At 43.9% G+C, this 13,198-nt stretch overlaps 1 protein-coding gene across 5 annotated transcripts in view; it reads right to left on the minus strand.

Moving 5' to 3' along the window:
• CLIP2 (CAP-Gly domain containing linker protein 2) overlaps window positions 1-13,198 on the minus strand; it is an 80,013-nt gene that overhangs the window by 50,036 nt on the left and 16,779 nt on the right. The window lies entirely within an intron of this gene.

The following is a 13,198-nucleotide window of genomic DNA, read 5'->3' on the forward strand; positions in this document are numbered from 1 at the left end:
CCCTGGGGTTTACCAGCTATGCTAGGTCAGATCCAGTGTAATTTTTAGAAGAACAAACAGCAAAGATGTATGTTATGTGTGAGGAATTTAAGTTTTTTTAATAAACAATGGTATTCAACAAAATATGCAAAGCAGATAGGTTTTGGCAGCACAGGGCACTAGGGAGGCAAGTGACTAGTAGAAAATGCACAGGGTTTCTTTCACTGAGGGATAATTAACTCGCAGCATATGGATGGATCTATTCATTTCAAGATTACAGTCTTAACTTTTACATAATTATTATTTTTAAAACCATAAGTATATTCTTTCAGCATCCATGTTTCAATACACTAGTCAACGTTTTCCAGTCTGAAAACAGGGCCCATCTATCACACCTCTGGGAGCAGTAGCCTGTTTTCCCAGAAAACAGTGAAAACAAAAACCCCATAATTTTAAGGGTACTTCAGGTTTGACATAAAGAACAGAGCACCCATGCCTTCCTCCCCAGCTTGTACCACCCCTGCCTCTAGAAGTCAGACACATCTGAAAAACTAGGACTATGCTGAAGTAACCCCTGGTGTATTACAGAATAATACAGGCTTCATTCTTCCATAAATAAAGTAAAATCGTTTCAGCTAGAGAACATTCCACTTGGAAGCATTATTTGCTTTATTCACTACAGCTTATTCTAACTAGAGGATATAGTTTTCCATTTAAACAAACCCTTAGCTGTAAAGATTTGATAAGTCCTTCCCCCCCAGCCCCATATCCAAACTGGGTTAACTTGCCCAGACCATTGCAACTACTAAAAGACTTCAGGACAGAAAGAAGCATTAGAAAGCGGGGTAGCCCAGTATGGTGGTAACCCAAGAGACAACCCCGAGAGCAAGAACACCAACTGGGGCAGATGCACTTACAGGGATGGCTCCTACCCGGCGCGGGGAGCTTCCTTCCAGCAGCCCAAGCGATGCACCGCGTAACACAACCTCCCTCGAATCACCAGTACGCGCTCAGACGCGTCCCCAGCCCTCCGGTTGCATAGCTGTAGTCACACCATATGTTCAGCTTCTTTATCAATCTAGCACAAAGCTAACTTCTTTGAGTCTTTTCTTTTCAACGAAGCACGGAAAAGCTTGGGAACAAGCTCAGTCTAAACCCGCCATGTCTGCAAACGCCGGCACATACATATGTGCACAGTTGTCCGTGGTTTCTTAGGCTGTGGGAACTTTTAAGGCACAAGCGTGGTTTCGGGGCTGCTATTACGGAAGTGAAGACAGCTGCTCTCAGTGAGCTGATCCGATGACAAAAAGAAAGAAAAGGAGGCAGACACAGGTCTTTAATGAGACATTTATAAACGATTTCCCAGGCAGAGCACTGGCAATAGCAAAGAGAAAGGAGCAGTCTCAGGACACCTTCTGAACTGGAGAAATTTATCTTGAGTACCAAACATTGTAAAGAGCAGCCAAGCAAAGCATAGTGCTTTCTCTCCGCCAGAAAAGCAATCAATTCACAGCCTTTTTAAGTGTAGGATTTTTGCTCAGGCATCATTCCCACATAAAACCCACTAGGATGGACTCTGGTGCTGTTCCTAACCAGCTACAGCACTAACTAAAAGAGATGAGCAGCCAAGCAGTACATTGCTCAAGCAGGTGTACACAAAGGCCATCCACTTACTCACTCAGAAATGATGGAGTTAGCTCACTACCAATAAAATGTAGAAGAGAAGGTACTAAAAAAATAGCCTGGCTTGGTCCATCAAGAGTGTAATTATTACTCTACGATCAGACTGGAGCCAGACCAGGGGATCAGCAGCTCCATGAACAGTCTGTACAGGGAATGTGATGCAGAAGTTGCTGTGTGTGCATAACTCGGGGTATTTACTCACAGGACATAACCTGAGCAGCCATGCACAAGCATGTGGCCATACCTCTAACAATCCATGGGAAAGGAAGGTTAAATGGCCAGGAAAGATCCTAGTTTGACTCTGACTTTGGTATAGACTGCCTTTGGGCATAGTACTTACTCCAGCTATATAACGAGCGTTATAACCCTCTCTTACATCCTTACTCAGATGATCTGGTTACCCCACTCAAGTCAGATCAGCTCTACTGTAGCACAGCATTTTGCCTGGCCTGACAGCTGATGAGTTGTGCCACTCATACCTGTGCTCCTCAGCTCAGGACCAGCAGCACTTCAGAGGCCCGCAGGCGCCCAGCTCAAGCTTAACGCATCCTTTAATTCAAGCCAGGGGTGCATTTGTGCAGCTGGAAGTTACGAGCTCAGGCAGCAAGTGCTTTGCTGGCACCTGGGAAGTGTTCCCTATGTGAAGGGCTAGACATGGAGCAACAGACCACATCAGTAAGATCTTCCCTACTCTTTCTCTCTTGACTGATAACAACTCATTTTTACCTGTTGATCCTCAGAAACATTTCCTAGGTACAAGCACAAGCTCTTCTCTGAGTTTCCAATACTACTTTGCTCTGCTTCCCTCTGGCAGGAGTTGGGCTAATCTTCACAGTGATTGCTCTTTGCAAGAGCTCACAGCCTGCAGCTGTGAAAGGTACTTTCTCATGCCCTGTCTGCAGCTAGTCCTGAGGGGGAAAGTACAAAAATTTAACACCTGACGTAATAACGAAGGGGGATGCTTGGTTAGCTCCTTATCAGCATGCTAAGAGGCTTGTTTCCAGTGTAACCAGCTATCCTGGAAGACAGCAGAGTTAAGCCACTGTTAATTGAACAACTGGGATGGTATCAGCAGAAAGGCAAGCACCATGCTTTCTGTCTTTTACACAGGTTTTTTCCCCTTCTCAGCAGAAATATGACAGCAATACAATTATACTATCCCTTTGAATCATCCATCCAACTTGCCTGAAAGAGGAATACTTCAGGGGCCACCTGCAGCATCCCCAGGATCCCAGGGGAACTGTAGGAAAGGTAAAGATCCAACATCTCTTAATAGCTAAACTTGCACACAACCCCAGGGCTGCGCTGTGCTGGAACACAGCTTCGATTCATTACTTCATCGGCCATTTATTTTTGCAGCCATACATCCATGCGCAGATCACGCAGACTATACATCTCCTGCGAAGGGCACACAATAGCCTGATTGTACACAGATCCACACTACGCAGAACGCAGAGATCGTCAGGCTGGTTTTGTTTTGCCTAATCTAATAAAAAGGATATTTGAGAGCAGATTAACACTGAGTCATCTACTTTATTCCAAATAGCTGTCTTAAACAGCTAAGTATCCAATTCAAAAGGCAATGAGCTGTACACAAACAGGCATTATTTGCAGAAAATGCAAAGCAATGATTTGCAGTGAGTATCTAACTTCATTTTTTTTATTTTTTGAGAAAAAAACCCATGACTATGATCCAGATCTGACCCTAAAAAATATCTGAGCTACGGTATGAATGTAGAAACCCATAGCAGGTATCTCAAACCCAAGAGCTGTAAGTCTCAGTGATCACCAGCAATGACACGTTATACCCTTTCCAGGGGTGGTGATGGGTGAAGGGAGAAGCGGTGGTGGTGAAATCCATCATGTGGAGTGAAAGATCGTGGACAAAGTTGTGGGAGTTGCCTAGTTGAGCTGTACAAAAATCTCAGCACATGGTCCCACCAGGCACCTCGACTACCCTTGAGCACACAGTATGCTCCCAATCCCAGTACACCTTACTGGTTTGAAAGACTCGCATGTGAACTATCCCTCTCTCTTATGCCACTTCTTCAGAACTTTATCAGATGATCCGTTTTATGCTTTTACCCTCTGAACACACCTGTCCAGGACAGCAGTCAACCAGTGAGGATGATGTCCCCAAGCCCTTTTTAGAGATTTTCTCAACATCACACCATCCTTATCTAAAGTTTTTTTGCTCAAAGTCTGCATCAAGCCCTTCTAACTTCTGGCAGGTTTCTTTGGGCAAATACCTCCAAATATAACATCCTGCAATAAGCAATTCTGTGAAATAAATTATACAGCAACACATAAGGCTCCTGTCATCTTCAGGGATGTGAATCCTGAACAACTGTACAGGTTTCAGTGTGAAATAAGACAAGCACATCCCAAGTGCAGGGCTGAGACACTTGCCCTATGTGCTCAGTGACTGTAAACCCTCAGCCAAATTACAAATGCACTAATGTTTACAGACACAGCACTTCAGTCAATGAAAAGGATTACAGGAAGCAGCGTCAGAGAGGGAAGCTGCTGCTCCTGGTGCCAGGACCGGGAGGGCAAAAGGCCAGAAAAACCTGCTGGCCAGGATAACTGTTCCACTTTCACCTCTGACTCACAGGATGACATAGGGCAAGACCTAGTTCTCCAAGCTGTCTTGTGTGTAAAACACAGATAATACTGACCTACCTCACAGCCCCAGGCTTCACAGGTAGTGGTGAAGCATTCAGAGTATCTAAACAGAGATGTTTCATATGTGCATAGTGGGCTTATAATTACAGAAAGTGATAAGGACTTGCAGTTTGTGCTTGGTAGGAATTCATAAAGCAGCTTGGGAACACTCCTGTAGCAGCAGTTAACTCCTGTGTAATGCTGCCCTGCAAATTAAAGCACCAGCAGTGTGCTAGATCACACTAATTTCTGAATTCTCAGTGTAGGTTTGTTTAAGATACTCAAGGCAAAGTTCATCACTGCCTTCTTCTACAGCCATTTAAAATCCCCATGCACAAATATATTCTTTCTCACAAAGAATTCTGTAAACAAGACCACGTGAGTAAAGCGCTCTGCTGCACCCTCCATGCCATCCACGACCCAGACACAGCACACACGTTTACTGTGCTGTAAAACAGCACTGCTGAAACAGTCACATTTTGTAGTAGAGAGGCCGTCAACTGTGTTCTGAATGGAGCTGCTTAAATCACAGCCCAATTTTGACAACTCATTATTTTATAAGGAGTATTGCAATACATGGAGTTTTCTTACAGACCTCACTACTGCAAACAAACAATTTTTCTTTTAAGGGGATATTACTTTCTAGCATCTTTACTTAAAAAAAGTAAGTAAATATCCTACTGAACCAAAAATAGAGAAAAATACCTATTCTAAATATTTTAAGGCTTTTGTGGAGACCAATTCACCTATTTAACTGTTTGCAAAGAGAATGCTCACATGCAAGGTCAATGTGTGATAGTTACATCCCACCAACAGCCAACACTATGTAACAACAGCCTGATGCCACTGTAATCCTATGGATTCTCATCCTAAATCCATCTATGCCAGAGGGAATCCTTCTTTTGATTTCAATGAATATTGGCTCAGGCCTCTAATGATTAATCTGCTCTTGCAGGATCAGTTCAATTGTTCAAGGCAGAACATGCAGGAGCAGATTCTGCCCTGGAGCTTCACCCTTACTCCAATGGGTGTAACCACAAGCGTACCAATGTTACTGCAGACTTACACCAGCCCAGCTGAATGGGATTTGGTTCATTATATTCAAACCACCATAAACTGAACATCTGTGGGAAGCAGATTTTCTTTCCCTGCTGTTCTGCGAGGAGCTACAGACAGAGAGAGCAGGAGGGTGTCTGACCTCCATATGCCTTCAGTGTGCGCTTGCATCTCATTCTACACTGAGTGCACTGAATATTAAGGATTAACTATATCAAACCCTTCTAAGAGCATCTAATGATTAAGACAATTAAAATCAGACTCTCAGTTGTCTCTAGATGTCACCTATAAAGCTGATTAAATCAAGATTGATTCAATGCCCTTTTATATTGCTTGGAATGCATCAAACCATTTCTCCTTGAGAGAGGAACACTGCCAAAGGTCCTTCCCCTCTTCAAGACGGGAACCACCACCTCCAAAAACCCCCTAGAAACCCCAGTACAAAACATATTTCAGACTGCAGGATGGCAGACCACATGGCTCATGAAAGGGACGTGTAAGCTGAATACAAGCCCTATGCAAATAGTCAAACAGTTGGTCCACACCCATGCCAGAAAACATTTGGCTTCTGGATACGCAGTGAGGATTAGAAGCAAATATGCAGGGTCTCATGAGAGCATCCGTGTCCATGAGTGAGTGGGTTTGTATAGTGACATGACCTACACGCAGGGCACTTCAGTCACCCCACAGTAAGGATGAATAAACACGCTCAAGCTCTAACGACCACTCAGCAAGGCTTCTCGGGTGGTTGTCACAGTTCCTACACCTCAGCTGTACTGACCATCAGCCACTGTGGTTTCCCTGCCAGCCTCGCTCCATTTGAGCTGTACATCAATCCTAAATCAGCAAACCAGCAACTCTCATTTGCAGTTTTTCCTGTGCAGCCCTTGAAAACACACTCTTGTTTTCTTTCAGATATCCGATAACTTCTCAAACAAATGACTGCCTGTGTGTAGGTGGATACTGTAGCTCTTACTACTAATTGATAGATAATCTGCTGATACTGTAGTAGTCAGAGGTATTTGATCTTAAAACATGCTCCTTGGCACCTCATCCTCCCAATTCCCCTAGGAACTGAAGTTGCTGTGTACACAGACCCACTGAGATAAAGCAAGACCTAATCAAACTTCAGACACCGATGACGCATTTCCAGTGAGGAATATCCACTCCCACTTGCAGCATGGATTTAACTGAGGACAGTGATCAGATGAGAGCTGACAATACTGATCGCTCCATGAGGCCTGAAGCATAACAACAAAACCAAATGTTTGCTAGAAATAATAGCAGCCTCTGGCCCCACGACGTGGGGCCTTTTCTCTCAATTCACCAGTGCACAACACCCCAAGTTAATACTAATCAAGAACCACAAAGCCTTTGAATAGACAAGAATTAGCTCCCTCTGTCTGTGCCAGTCAATCAGCTGCTCCGGACACTACAATCCCATTTCGTTTGTTTCAGACAAAACAGTAGTTTAGTGTCTTTCATATTTATTTGGGAATGAGAATTAATAGATTGATACAAAACCAGACAGCCTCAGCACTCTTTCTTGCAGCTTTATAAAAAAGCCTGTGTTAAGAACTGACAAACCATCAATGAATAACCTGCCCAAGCTCTCTTATTACCAAGGCATGAATTCCTCATCAAGGACACCTTCCCACCCTTTTACTGCAAAATAATCCTAGAGGCAACAGAAATTACTTCTTATTGCTATGCATCCAGCCAATTTACTCCAGCAAAATGCTGAGAAACCTGAGGGGCTGATTTCTAGATAAATAAAAAGGAATGAAGTTTGTCCACTGAGGAAGGTAAGAGCAAGGGAGTAATCCTACAGAGGAGCTAAGGTGGTGGTGAGATTTAGACTCCTCCAGCAGAACTCATGCAGGTATACAGCTCATTAATGATGGGGCCCAGAAGTATGCAAAGAGACTCATCCATATAGAATTGCTGAGTCTCTGAAACTAGAAGCAGCCCTCAGAAGATAACTGCATTTCTAGAAAACAAATCAGAAAACAAAGTTAACTCCCTCCCTGCCCCCCCCAGGAGACTCAAAACCAGATTCAACCCTGATAAAAAGATTATGCCACACAGTTTTCAAAAGAAACCTCCTTTAATTGTGAAGAGGGACCTAGGATGTACCCATGGAGTTCAGTCTGTCCAACCCTCTGTTGGCCTCTTCTCCGATGCTAAGAGTGATTGATCACATTCAAGTTGGGGTGACAACTCTGATCGTGCATCCCACCTAATGCAAACTCAGCAACTGCACCCAGCAAACCCATCCCAGCTGCTGCCTGATCAACATGAAGCTCATCCCCTGGGCTCAGCAGCAACCATCCCCTAGGATGTAACCAGCCTCAGCCCGTTAACGGTTTAATGGTCAGTGGGTTAATGGTTGGACTAGATGATCTTCAAGGTCTTTTCCAGCCTACATGATTCTGTGATTAGCAACCAGAAACCAAGCACAACTAACTGCCCCAATAACTAGCACAACTCAGGTTTATAAAATCCTCATTACAACAGACTTAGTTAATCACCCTATGGAGCCAGTCATCTAGTGCTCTTCAACGGCCCTGTGAGTACTCCAGCCTGCTTCACTTTTATTTTTAGTGAACAAAAGTGTCATAGAGTGTTTGTAAAGGCAGACACTATGCCAGCAAATATTAATAGTTCTGTGCACTTACTTTTCATCAAAAACAATGTATGCACACTTACATGAAAATGAGAAGGCATTCCCAGGGTCCTAGCAACACTGTATAGTTTAGCTATCAAAGTACAGTTTTTGGCAATAAAACTGGGCACCCGCTGAAAAACAGTTTTGATACTCATAACCATGCCTAAATATGATATTCAAGTCATAGATACTTGCACCTGCCCATTCGGAAAGACAGGATCCATCTGTAAGATTCAAGATCTAGGCTGGATTCAGACTGGATGCATTTAAATCTCACAGAAAATTAATTGGTCTGGACTTTTTTGCCTCTAGCGCTGAAGTCCCAGTGTTGACCAGCTCCATCTGCAACTACTAATTTTCCTTTTTTTCTCTCCTCCTTTTGCGAGAATTCTTTAATTGAAGAAGATATTTAAGAAGCATAAAAAACACTGTAAATGAATGCTAGAGCCAGCTGACAGGAAAATGCAGTATGAAAGGCAAGACCTTCTCCTCTAACCAAGTTACTCTAATGCTGCTCTGAGCAGACAAAAAACACTCTGAAATGTGAACACTTCCCTTCCCAGCGGCTTTCACCTGTTCCACCAGCTGGGAGGGCTGTGTGGACCCATTCATCACAGCTTCCATTCTCTCTTCATCTTACAACTCCAGGCAAAAGCAGGCTTTTCCAGGAGGAGGGTGGGAAAGGAACCAAGACATGTGAGCTTTGTAAGTAACAAAAAATCCAAACATTATATTGAGCCCTTTATCAGTGACCCACACCTTTGGCACAGAAACTTCTCTTGCACATGGGGTTAAGAGCAGTAACTTTCTTCACTTGAAGCATGGGAAATAAGCCAATGCATTTGTGGGAAATCCTCTCCTGAGACAGCTAAAGATGAATTTTCAGTCTGGTTTTAAGGAAAATAGTTACCACAAAGCAGCAGTACTTATTTTTTCCATTGATCCAGCTTTATGGGAGAGAAGGGAGAGGCATCGTTGGCTTGGACACCACTCACTGAGGTTAAGTTTTTCCAATGATCCATGTCAGGTGCCAGTTCCCCACTGACTTTCAGTGGAAATGACAGCTCTCCTTCACAAAAAAAAAAAAACAACTCACTCACAACAAGCCAATGCACCTAACCCAGAATACCACCAAAAAAAGCCCTTATACCTCATGGGTCTTTGAAAGGGCCAGCTCAGGGAGGAGACACAGTAACTCTCCAGTCTAGGAAAGTTCAAAGAGGACACTCCACAAGCTGGTAGAAAACAGGGCCTCCAAACAAGTTTTCAGGAAAAATAACTCAGCTTGTCACACATGCTACAACCACACCATTATTTATTCTCTGTAGAAACCTACAACCATGAATTGTGAAATCATATATACGTGCATACACAGCATCTTACATTTGCATTAATCCTCTGTTCTGTTACCTAAGATGTGAGTTGTCAAGAGTACATGGAAATGTTTAACAGGGTGCATCTCCACTGCCTGGGAAAGGAAAAGAGATGCTCAACTTTCTACAAAACAGTATGAACAGAGTGCTGGGGAAGAGAAGAAATCAAAGCATCTTTGTGTATTTCAGACGAAGAATAAAGGAAAGTACATCTACTTGCACTTTTGCAGACAGGACTGATCAGCTTATGGGAAGGTAGGAAGAAGAAAGCGTGAAGTTTTTCAAAATTCATCTGCATCTAAAGGCCCTCTGACAACTCTCAGATACAGCTGGAGAACGAGCATCTCCTTCTGACATCCCATCTGGAAGATATAACTTCGATGTGGGGTCTTTCTGAGTCAGCCACAGGCTATACACCAGAGCCACCAGACAGCTCAGAGCCAACAGACTCTACATCGTTACAGTTTAATTCTGCACTTTATTAGACCTATGGTTTCTTTTTGCAACTATACTTCAAAGCTTTTGAGATTTCTGTCTTCCTCCAAAGTAGCAAATTCATAGACATCAACATTGCAGCTCTGTATTTTGTAATCCAAACCACACTGGTTTTCTTCCATTAAGCTGCAGGGCTCAGGAGGTTCACCAAATGCCCAAGAAAATGGAGAAGCCCCTCTCAGCATTTCCAGCAAGAGGCAGGTAAGTGTGGAGGCGACACATGAGTTCAGAAAAATCCAACAGGCTCAGATGCCCCTGGAGTCAGGCAAACCCTGACAGTCTCCCAGGAAGCACTCTCTGCACAGACAGTTCACAGAGCTCATGCAAACGCCCAAAGGTGGCACAGAGCAGAGCTCATGGTTTCTGCAGGGCTTTTCAAACGCCTCACAGACAGCCTCCTTCATGCAACTTTAAGTCCTGATGTAAAGCTTGGTATCTTTAGAGGATCTTTCCATCCCAGCAGACACCCTATATATCACATGAAGGCACTGTCCTGGACAGTGACAGAAGAGGGAAGCAAAGCAGAAAAAGCCCTTTGCAGTATTTACATTAAACACACAAAAGAAAATTGTTTTCAGCCTGTCCATCTCTGCCATTGTTTCTCTGTACATCAAGAGAGGCTGCAATGCTGTGACACTGAGGAAAGCACTCAGTGCTGGCTGCACACTACCAGATCTAACAGCCCTCAGGCTGCCATGAGTTACCTCCTCTTGATAAAGCTGGGTTATCAGTACTGCTGTGACTGAACAGCAGTGATGTACTTAGAGGCCAAAGGTTGAGTGATGCAGGTTAGCAAGACAGAAGAGGGAGGATGGGGCAAAGCTCCATCACCTTCCTGTGGCCCAGGCCTGATTAATCCCAGGAAAGGTAATGAAATCCAGTCTCCATGGCCATCTAGCACCAGATCCTTTGGCTGCAGCCATCCTAAAAGTGCTGTGGTCAGAATTTTAGTGATGTGAACACTTGGCTCTGAAATAGAATTAAACCACTTTGACAGAAAAAAAAAAAAAAATTTCTCTTGGAGTTTTTCCCCACCAAAGGCTGAATCTCATGATTGTCTGTGCTGTGGCTGCGCCTCACAGCCAGCACAGATGCTGCTGCTCTCAGAGAGGGGTACATAGGCAAGTCATCAGGATTTTGGAATGTACACTTTGCTCACCACTTCAGATTATCATTGGAGAGGAGAGGAACAGGAGGCAGCAAGGAGCTGGCCAGGCCTTTGCAGAGATTTGCAGGAGGAAGAGCAGGTACCGGCCATGCACAGACAGAGCAGTAGCTCTTGTGCAGGACGCAGAGCAAAAAGATGATGCTACGGATGACGTCAAAGATGATGCTACAAGCCTTATGACAGCTATCCACCTAGCACATGCTGGGTAAACAGCCCCCTTGTGCTCTGTTCTCACCTTCCAGCTAGGAACGGCTCAGTGCTTGATTGCTCCAGCAGTTCTGCGACTCCTGGAAGCCCCCTGCACCATCCTGAGAGACAGAGGAGCAGCAGAACAGCTCACAGCACCATGGCTGCACAGTACCAACCCACCATCCCAAGACTGCTCCCCTTCTCCATACACACATTTTTGCAGGAATAAGACTCATTTTGGAACTTCTCGGGCAAATATCAAACTCAGTTTGGTGCCCATTTTGCCCACGCTCGGTTGGCTTTGCTACACATCTATCACAGTGACAGATGGCTATAGCTGAACAAGGCACAAAGAAGCTCCAGCAAACAAGCCCTGCATTCAGCTGAAAGGCTGCATCGGACCCCGGTGCTGACTAACTCTTTCATACTGCAGCACACGCGCCGACTGTGTTTGCCAACGCCTCTGTGCAAAGCCTGCAAGAGGAAGACAGGCCTCGGATTTTTTCCCTCATTTTGGGTCTGGTTTTTTTTTTTTTTCCAGTGATAAAAATCAACTGGAAATAACTCCATGCCACACTGCAATTATAAATCCAACATAAACCACCTTGAGAGATTCACAACTGGTAGCTAAATAGTCACTTCACTGGAGTCCTTCAAGTTCATTTCTCACAGCTAGGTGCTAGGAGAAACAAGGGGGGAAATACAGAAATAGGTCTAGGGAATAACTTCAAATTAAACAGCCAAACCTATAAACCTTACCCTGAAAGCTTCCTTTGCCAATTCACGCCTCCCTCTAGTGAACAGATATAAGGAGACTTCAGCGTCTTTGATTTGGATACTAAATTTAAAAAAAAATCAGTCTTTCTAGTATTAAAACCCAAACACAGAAAAGTGCAATTCAAACATTTATGTCCACATCTAGGGCCAAGTCCTCAGTCGAGGAAGAGCAGTGCCACTCCACTCCCTACAGTGCTGTATTACACCAAAGGATCTGGAACTTAGCCCATGATCTCATGCAGTGACTGGCCCCTCAAATAAGACCTTGCACATGTGCAAAAACCATGCTGAAACTATGGCTTTCACAATACTGTTCAAGGAAAGAATTTACAGAGTGGGAGAGATGATACATACACTATCAGTCACTGGAAGAAGAGAAAGCTCAGCTGAAGAAATTCATGAGCAAGGCAGAGCCCCTGATGTGCAGTAATGGAGCAGAGTCAGGGTCACTCAGCAGCAGGCAGGGTCTGTGCATGGAAGTCCTGTGCAGAGGTTGTGCCTGAGCCACCCTCTCAACGGAGGGTGGATATGAGACAAGGACACGTGCCCCAGCACAACAGAAACTTCAGAGACGGGGTTTTTTGTTTGTTTTGTTTAAATAACTAATACTTCTGCATTACTCTGACAAGAGACAGCATTGTCTGGTGACCCTCATTTTTGCAGTATCATCATCACAGACTACTTTGCCATAGCATGCTAAAGCAAATTTTGTCCAATATTATCCCTTATACTAAAAATGTTGTCTGACAGGTACAAGGCTTTCCTGCTTCTCCCAAACATCACATATTTTTGGGATTGAAACATACAGCAAAGTAGCCAGGCATGTGGGCAGTGGCCTGAACTATTATGTAACAAGAGGTTGACAGATCTTGAGAAGCAACCAGTGATATTCTCAAATGAAAGTGTAACATACTGAATGTACAAGTGATTGATAGGATATACATCATCCTGATGTTTTTTCCTAGAACCAAGAGGAAAGCCTTTTTTAGCAAAGTGAAAAATATTATGTACAAAACTTGCACCTTGAATATTTAAGTTATATCTAATAAAAAACATCCCAGCAGTCAAAGAACTCAGAGAAATGAGTCCTAAGCAAAACACAACTCAAGCGTGTTATACAGACTGCCAATGTGCAGTATAGTTAAC

This window comes from Strix aluco, chromosome 19, assembly GCF_031877795.1.
Source record: "Strix aluco isolate bStrAlu1 chromosome 19, bStrAlu1.hap1, whole genome shotgun sequence".
Classification (NCBI taxonomy): Eukaryota; Metazoa; Chordata; class Aves; order Strigiformes; family Strigidae; genus Strix; species Strix aluco.